Genomic DNA, 9,789 nt, shown 5'->3' with positions numbered 1-9,789 from the left:
CCTAAAAATTTCCACCTATATATGTCAAATAGGCTTATGCCTGTATAGGGTGGACAACACTGGGTCAAAAGAAAAGGCCGAACTGTATGAAACAATAAAACTTCTGTTGGTTTTAATACAGTTAAAAAGAAAATCGGGATGATTTAGAAGAGTAGAGATGCAGAGAAGTTTTTTTTTTTTTTTCCTAGTAAAAGTTACATTATTGATCATCAACTTCTCCTTAAATAGTGCTATTACAACCAAAAATAGATTAAACTTACCATAAAAGAAAACCTATTATATACCAAAAAGAATAACTAATCAGTTTCCTAACAAAAATAGGAATCCCAATTTGACTAGGAGTTGTATGTAAAAAACCTAGGGAAAAAACAAAAAATAAATCATGTGTATTATTCCTTAAAGAAACTTTTAACACTCCTCATTGCTTTAGGAACTACACAATTTTGATCTTCTGTCTTGAGATCTCCACACTTGATAACCGAAAGTGACCTTGCGAATAAATCTGCAGATTCATCTTTTGGCTTGTAGTGAACTAAATTCACTTCTTGTCTTGAATGCAACCCTTGACTATTAAATCCTTTTGGCATGTCTTCATGCTTGTTGCATTTTGAATATGAATTTACCGTTTTATTTTTCTGAAACATACATAACTCCTCCATTACATCAATTCCTTTAGGAACATTGAAATCTCCTCTAAACCTAGGAGGTTCACATATTGCTTGTGCTTTTTCAATTAGAGGATCATCTTCTAATTTTTTCATCTTTTTCATGTTCTACAGAAACTTCTTCCATTGGATCAAATAAAGAATGTTTACCTCTCATCTTAATGTTTAAAACTTCTTTTCCAGCACCATCATTGATGAAGCAATATTTAACCTTAAGGGATACTTTGAATTCTTTTTTTACCAACTGACAAATACTCAATAAGTTTTGATCAATATCAGGTACATAAAGGACATCTGAAATTGCTTTATTACCTAAACTTGTTTTGATGACAACAGTTCCTATTTCTTCAAAAAGAATCTGGTCACCATTTTCGATCCTAACTTTTGATATTTCAGTAGTTTTTAATTCTTTAAACAAACTCTTGTTATAAGTCATGTGGTTGGTGCAACTGCTATCAATCAATCAAAAATTTATTGAAATCTTACTTGAGATACATGTTGCAACAAAAAGATTGTCTTCTTCTTCTTCATTGACCTTGACCACAGGTGCATTCGTTTCATGGTTCTCAAACTTATTTTTGCAAATCACCGCTTCATGAACAAGTTGATTGCACTTACTACACTTCGCGTCTGGCCTTTTCCAATATCTGTATAGTGGATGACCTATTTTTTTTATAGTTCTCACAAGGTGGGGAATTTTTTTATATTTTTACCCCTTCTTTGAGTTTTATGATTAGCTATTAAAGCTCCTTCAACCATACCATCATGCCTCATAAATCTCCTTTGTTCCAATGCCTGAAAAGAATTTAATAACTCCGCCAAAGTAATTTTGGATAGATCTTGTATATCTTCCAAGGTAGTTATACATACTTCATATCTTTCGGGCACTGTAACAAGAATTTTTTCAACAATTCTTGAATATTTAAATTCAGTGCCTAGCAATCTTACCTTGTTAACAATGTCAATTAATCTGTCCGAGTACTGTTTGACTGTCTTGGAGTCTTTCATTCTCTGCAACTCAAACTCGCTTATTAAACTAAGTACTTGCATTCCACGGATTCTTTAATCTCCAGAATATTCTTTCTTCATATAATGCCAAATTTCTTTTGGTGATGTAAGAGACATAATTCTTGTAAAAATGGTTGTTGAAATAGAAGCAAACAGAGTTGCCTTTACCTTAGATTTCATGGTTTTCTTTTCCCCGTGACTCTTGATTTAGGCTTGGTAAGATTATTTGGGAGCGGATTAATTTCATAATCATCTTCACAACTTTCCATAGATTAAGAGCCTCCAAGTAAGTTTTTATTCTCACAGACCATAATTGAAAATTTTCAATTTTCACGATAAAAAACGGATGGAGCCATTCGTTAAAAACTGTTTTCAGAATCCATTTCGAAGTTTATTTTTCTTTTTTGGTAAAAGCTACATATTATTGATCATCAACTCCTCCTTAAACAGTGATATTACAACAAAAAATAGATTAAACTTACCATAAAAGAAAACCTATTAGATATCAAAAATAATAACTAATCAGTTTCTACCAAAAATAGGAATCCCAATTTGACTAGGAGTTGTATGTAAAATTTGCTAAAGAAAAACAAAAAATAAATCACGTGTATTATTCGTTAAAGCAACTTTTAACAACTTCTTTCTCTAGACTTTTTATAGTTCTCTCTGTTAGTCCTAGGAAATTGCAGCTTATATGTTTAAATTGAAGCTCTCTTCATTCACCTTTTTGATTTTCTTTTCATTACCTAGTGTCTTGGTTTATTCACTGTCTTTTTTCGCATAAGGTTGAACGAAAGCTATCGCTAAAACTTGTAGTTGAGTTTTTCTGACTTTAGTCTTTGCTTTTCCTTTATTGAATAGATTTTATTTTCTGCTGTTTTTTCTATTTTTATTGTTGTATATATGTTGCAATACTTTCCTTCTATGGGTTCCACGAAGATGGACAAAAGGCAGTACAACTTCTGCTAATAACAAGAACAACAGATTGGGAGTCTTTTCATCTTCTGTTGTCCCTTTGATCTAATGGCATTGTCTACCTTTGCTTCTCCTCAGGCGCGTGTGGTTGCTGCAGATGGCATTGTCACCAACCTGGCATGAAACAGGCGCACGCCTCCTGATTACTAGATTTTTCAAAAATTTCATTCAAACAGGATGCATAATGTGAGTGATGATAGTTTCACCTTGTATTACTTTAATCCAAATCAACGGCAGATACATGTCTGACAATTGTTTATTTCCATTGATCCTATTTCTTATTTTATAACATTTGTGATTTGCCATTTGAATGGTAGCAAGATGCAAAATGACTATTTTATTTAGAAAATACACCTCTTTTAGTCCAATCATTTGGCTTGAAGATCATATACAAGTCGAAAATCTTGCTGCAAAACAAATGTAGTGTGAATTGCAACTTATTTTACTACTCGGAGATTTTTTTTTGCGTTTCTTTTCTGATAGTTAAAGATATCAGGAAAATGATCTTATATGTTTTGATATACAGCTTTTTGGAAGAAGGAGGTACAATTTTCACGTTCAAAGGAACAGAGAGGAAATGCTCTCTTAAAGTTTCGCTTAAAGTTCATAGTATGCAGTTTTACTGGAAGGTAAACTGAAATTTTCTTTTGCCCCCTCAAGTTATCAAAAATTAAACACCAAAAAAAAGAGAATGAAAAGTTTTACTGTGATATCTCGTACAGATTGCAACTCAAGCTGACCTAGGCCTTGCTGATGCTTTTCTTCATGGAGATTTCTCTTTCGTTGATAAGAATGAAGGACTTCTTAATCTTATCATGGTGAGGAAATGAATTACATCTTTGTGAATAGCTTTTGATTGGTACTTATCTTTGCTAGTTCTTTTTGCAGATATTTATTGCCAACAGAGATTTGAAAGAATCTGTTAAAATGTCCAGCAAAAAGAGGTAAATTAGCTTACTGACCTGGATTCAAGAAATATAAATTAAACTTCTGTTAACAGACGATTAACGCTTTTCATGACTTTTCATGGCTCTAGAGGCTAGTGGACACCAGTGCTTTTTACTGCAGCACTGTCATCTGCAACATATTTCATTCGTCATGTTTCAAATAGAAACACCCTTACTCAGGCTCGTCGGAATATCTCTCGTCACTATGACCTGGTAATTGAAGTAATCTATACAGGCCATGTTTTTGCTAGTTGCAGTGGTGTAAATGGGCTACCGTTGTATAGATGATAACCATTGTGGTGTTAATTGTTTTTTTCCAGAGTAATGAACTTTTCTCACTCTTTATGGATGAGACGATGCTATACTCATGTGCAATATTCAAGGTTAGCTCTCAAGCTTTTAAATGCTTGCAACATTTTTCCTTTTTATGTTTAGCTACATTTCCCTGTTAGAGTGTGTGCCCTACTGATTTTAATATTATACTCTACTAGTTGTCTATCTGTGGAACAAGTAAGCTAACGTGGTTCACTGAAGTAAAAGATGAACACAGTATTTTTGCGTGGAAAACACCCGGCTCAAGAAAGGTGTAAAAAACCACAACCTGTATCTCTACAGGATTTAACCCCAACTTCACTATTAATCTTGAGCCTCAACAATCATCAAATTACTAGGTTTTTTATAAACTAGGAATTAAAATTTCTAACTCCTATTTCTACAAAAACACAAATCTTCCCAAGACAAGTGTTCCCAAGTCTTTGAGCTCCCTAACTTGAAGACACAACTTCCAAATCAATTTATACTTCACTGAGACTAGAACAAAAGACTCATTACAACTCAAAGAACCAACCTATTACATAAAGTCTACGACTTGCTGAGTAAAGGACCAGGTTCTTCTTCAAGTAAGAGAACTGATTTGCTGATTGATGATTTTCTTGTCAGTGCATGAGTCAAACTCTTGAACGTTGTTTCTTGTATTTAAGCCAACTCCTGATAGAGTACCTTAGATGATGTGCACTCCTTTCTTCAATAGGACTGTCAGGTAGTTTCACTCTTACTTTTGTCTGTCTCCTTGGTTGAATAAAATTTTTCCACTTTGACTCCTAGTTTGGCAGGACTCATTTATCAACTCAAAATCTAAGTGTTGCACTTATCTACTCCTCAATATTTTTCTCCTCAATATTTTTGATGTATGTGATAAGTATTGGTAACATATTTGAGTTTGCTTATCCACTTTTGTCTTAATGCCTTGTCAGTCTTGCATCAACTTCAATACGCAATACGTGTGAGAATCAGTAACTTCTGTTTCTTCACTTGTATGGACCAGCTTGCACAACATGTTTCATCCATATGTCTATCATCAAAACTTCAAATTCCCTAACAAATTCCCCCTTTTTGATGATGACAAACTAATCAACACAACATCCATCACAAAATCCTAACATACTCAATAAAGGAATTTAAACAAAAGAACACAGAATGAAATAGGTTAGTCAATTAAGTTATAAGCATTGCATTATCTATTCTTCCCACTTTTGACATCATCGAAAAGCTGGGCCCAAAAAGTGAAAAATATTTAATAATCCATGGCAACTGGGGCTATCACTAAAACAATCAAAATTCAGAGTAAAATAACATAGATACATTATGAAAAAGTAGGAGCAGAACACAATTAAGCAAGTAAGTCCATTTCATTCAAAGGCAGGATACAATTAAAATTACCCAAGAACAAGATAATAGGGACCTAGTAAAGGAAACAAAGAAGATGGTCTTAAAGCACTAAGAGGGGAACTAAGTAGAAGAGGAGGAGGGGATAAGGGAGATTAACTTTCGAACAATCTCAGCATTCTCATCTCGTTCACGCTCCAAGGAAGTTGTAAGTGAAGCAATTTGAGCCAGGAGAGCCCTCTTCTTATCATCATGGGCAACCTGAGCAGCATCCAGTGCAGCCCGAGCAGCCTCCAACTCAGCATCTTTAGCTACAAGTGCATTCCTTAGGCGTTGCATAGGGTTTTCTGCACTTCTCATAGGAACAGGTAGCTGCATATGGTTCACACTCCCTATAATATCTTTGGTTGTCTTTGAAGACTACACTTGGACAAACACTCCAAACTCCTCAAATATAGGGGTGAGCCAGAATTCATAAGGAAGAGCATGTCCATGCACTTCCTTGAGGATAACCCTTTGCATATGTTTCAAGATAAGCCTAGGCATATCAATCTTTACCTCAGTGTCTAACAACTCTATAAGAGTAAGGTCAAGAAAGTTGGCTACAGTCCTTTTTTCCTTCCTAGAGATTCACATCTTGTGAAAAACATCAAAATAGAGTTGATAGAGAGGAGACATCTATCTCTTAAGGACCCATTGATAATTGACCAGGCGAGGGTTGCCAGAAAATTTTTGAGATATGGCAAGAGCAGATGCAAGATTTTCAAGAGATAGCCAAGTGCCCTTGACATAGTGACCCCATCCCCTAAAGGAATGTCCAGGATTCGAGCAATATCTGTAACATAAAGATTCATGGTGACCCCTCGAATAGTTGTAGGGAACAACTCACCACTAGCTACCCCGTTTGTATAGAACTCATACACTTCAGGCTTAGCAAACCTCCTCTGTAAATCACCCTGAAAAAATAGGTGTGACCACCCTTTGACCTCTAATTTTTCCAAAAATTAGAAGGAACAGGTTTGTTGACCTTTTTCTTCAGACGAGAAGATGATTTCTTAGGAGGGGCTTTAGAAGATGAGGAAGGTTTGGAGGTACAGGAGGTTTTATACTGAGATGAGGGATTTGTGAAGAGGAGGGTTTTGGAGCCTTTCCTATGATAGTCTTCTTCTTACATACTGAGCGAAGAAGAATATCAGGAGAGAATGCACGAGGAGAAGGAGGAGGACCAGATGTAGCAACTCGTTTCCTTTTGCTTTCTTGAAGAGCTTCAGCCAAGGAAGCTTCTTCCCGTTGTTTTTTACCCCAAGTATAAGGAGTTCTGGGAGTGGTAATAATAGGGGTAGGTTCACCCAGATCTTGATCTTCAACAATAATGGTGGGGAAAGTAAGAATAATAGGGTGTGAGGGCTTTCCTTGTGATTTAGATCTTGACCTCCTTGGGATCAAATTTGCAATAGGTTCATCATCAAGATCAATAATTTGAAGGGGAAGCGAAGATAGCAGTGAAGGTTTTAAAAAGGACGAAGGGTTTGAAGAAAATTTAGCAAAGGGGTTTTTGAAGTTTTTGAAAGCTGCAAAATCGAATAATTTGATCAAAATTGAGGGAGGAATGAGAGGTGGTAAGTTAACCTTAGGAGGAAGAACAATGGCTATTGGGAAGTGGTGGCAGAGTCTGAGGATGAGTTAGATAATGAAGATGCCATGGTGAGAGAGAGAGAGAAGCAGTAAATTGATCTTGGTTGTTAAATGGTGAGTGATGAGGAAAGAAAGAAGCGTATTTATGGTGAAAAGAAGGAATTTGAATCGTGGATGGAGTGTATTTGGTGAGGAAATGTAATGAAGGAGAAGTTTATTTATGATGGGAAAAGGTGGCAGCTTTTTGAAGGAGAAAGACTTAGATTTTTGGCAATTTAGAGGGTAGCAAAGGACCATTTATGAAACCTATTTCTATTTATGCCACTATAGATAAAAAGTAATCATACCTTAATTTTGAGGATAAAATAGACAAAATTGCCTCTGTGTTCCAGTCTTTCTACAAAATCAACACATGAATGAGTCAATTTACTCTAAAATCTTGGAATTAGGATACACAACTAAATGTGTAAGACTTAATTAATCAACAATCACTTAAGAGCACCTTATTCTAGTCAATCATTGGGGGAGATTTATGCAATTTTAATAATCCCCAAGGCTAACCTATTCTTTCAAAATGTTCTCTACTTAATGCCTTAGTGAATATGTCAGCAATTTGTTCTTCAGTAGAGCAAAACATGATTGATATAAGACTTTTTTCAACATTATCTCTAAGAAAGTAATGTCTAATATCAATATTTTTAGTTCTTTTATGTTGAACAAGATTCTTAACAATATTGATGGCACTTGTATTGTCACAGAAAATAGGAACACATCCAACATCTATACCAAAGTCCACGAGTTGTTGTTTAATCCATAAAAACTGAGCACAACAAGATCCTGCAGCAATATATTCAGCCTCAGCAGTAGACAAGGCTATTAAGTTGTAATTAAACATGATCCAAGGAAGTGTGTCATGCCTGTGGTACTCTTCCTGTCCACCAAGTATCCTAATAGTCAGCATCAGAGTATTCTATCAAGTTAAAGTTACTACCTTTTGGATACCATAGGCCAAGATCACTAGTTCCTTTGAGATATCTGAAGATTCTTTTCATAGATTTTAAATGTGATTCTTTGGGATTTGCTTGAAACCTTGCACATAGCCCCATACCGAACACGATATCAGGCCTACTAGCTATGAGATACAGTAATGAACCTATCATTTCTCTATACAATTTTTGCTCCACATTAGGAACTGTTTCATCCAAATCAAGTTTTGTGGCATTGGCTATTGGAGTCCTGATCTCTTTTGCCTCTTCCACGGAAAATCTTTTGAGAAGTTCCTTGACATACTTCTATTGATGGATCATGGTTCGAGATGCTATTTGTTTAATTTGTAAACCTAAGAAGTTCAGCTCCCCCATCATACTCATCTCAAATTCACAATTCATGAGTTTAGCAAACTCATAAGTCATGTTCATGTTTGTGGAGCCAAAAATAATGTCATTAATATACACCTGCACAACCAACAGATCTTTTTCATTAGTTTTTAAGAAAAGAATGTTGTTAATTTTACCTCTAGTGTGATCATGCTCTAGAAGAAACTTTGACAATCTTTCATACCAAGCTCCTAGAGCTTGTTTCAGTCCATACAAAGCCTTGTACAGTTTATAAACATGATCAGGAAACTCCTGGCTTTCAAATCCTAGTGGTTGTTTGACATACACTTCCTTTTGAGAATGCCATTCAAGAATGCACTCTTAACATCCATTTGATAGAGAATGAATTTCTTCTAAGCAACAAAAGCAAAAAGCAATCTAATTTCTTCAATTCTAGCTACAGGAGCAAAAGTCTCATCAAAATCTATGCCTTCTTCTTTATTGTACACTTGTTCCTTGTAATTTTGTCTTGTTTCTTATAATCATTCCATGCTCATCAACCTTATTTCTATTACCCACTTAGTTCCAATTATTGTTCTATCTTTTGGCAGTGGAACTAAGTGTTATACCTTGTTTCTCTCAAACTAATTTAACTCTTCCTGCATGGCTATGATCCAATCAGCATCAAATAGTGCTTTAGTTACCTTCTATGGCTCAATTTCTGACAAGAATTCCTTAAAAGTACACATGCTTCTCAATCCAAACCTTATAGTGATCCCAGAAGTGAGATCAGTAAGAACATTCTCAATAGGATATGATGTTTGATAGTTGTAACCTTTTGGAACCAAACCTAGTGAGCTACTAGGATCACTACAGATGTTCTGAGCTGGGTTAGTTGGTGGTTCAGTCCCCTCTGTCACTGTGCCTCCAAAATCAGTTCCCCTTGTTGAGGTGCCTCAATGTTTGGTAGCTCCAGTCGATGAACAAGGTTGTGTAACCTGTTACTCGAAGTTTCTTCCTTCCTGCGGGTTATTCTTAACACAAGATTCATCAAAAACTATATGAATACTTTCTTCAACACAGTTTATTCTATTGTTTAGAACCCGATAAGCCTTACTATGAAGTGAATAACCTAAGAAGTTCCCCTCAACACTTTTAGCATCAAGTTTTCTCAGATTATCCTTTCCATTATTATAAATAAAACATTTACAAGCAAAGTGCTAAAATGAGAAATGTTTGGCTTCTTCTTTTTAGTAATTCATAGGGAGTCTTCTCTAGAATAGGTCTTATCATGCATCTATTTGTGATATATGCTGCAGTACTAATTGCCTCAGCCCAAAAGTTTTTAGCAAAATTTCCTGCAAGCATTATTGTTCTAGCCATATCTTCCAAGGTTCTATTCTTCCTTTCTACCACTCCATTTTGTTGTGATATTCTGGGAGCAAAAAAGTTATGATCTATACCATTTGGAACAGAATTCTAAAACTTTGACATTCTCAAATTCTGTACCATGGTCAGATCTTATGGAAACTAGAGAAGTGCCCAGTTTCTTTTCAATTTTCTTGATGAAAATAGTAA

General features: G+C 35.2%; 1 pseudogene; it reads left to right on the top strand.

The window, feature by feature from the left end:
* The first annotated feature begins 2,615 nt into the window (after positions 1-2,615).
* LOC124885328 overlaps positions 2,616-9,789 on the top strand; it is a 13,072-nt pseudogene continuing 5,898 nt past the window's right edge.

The sequence above is a fragment of the Capsicum annuum genome, chromosome 3 (assembly GCF_002878395.1).
Source record: "Capsicum annuum cultivar UCD-10X-F1 chromosome 3, UCD10Xv1.1, whole genome shotgun sequence".
NCBI classification, from domain to species: domain Eukaryota; kingdom Viridiplantae; phylum Streptophyta; class Magnoliopsida; order Solanales; family Solanaceae; genus Capsicum; species Capsicum annuum.
Note: the sequence above shows the minus strand (reverse complement) of the source record. Positions and strands in the feature narration are given on the sequence as shown.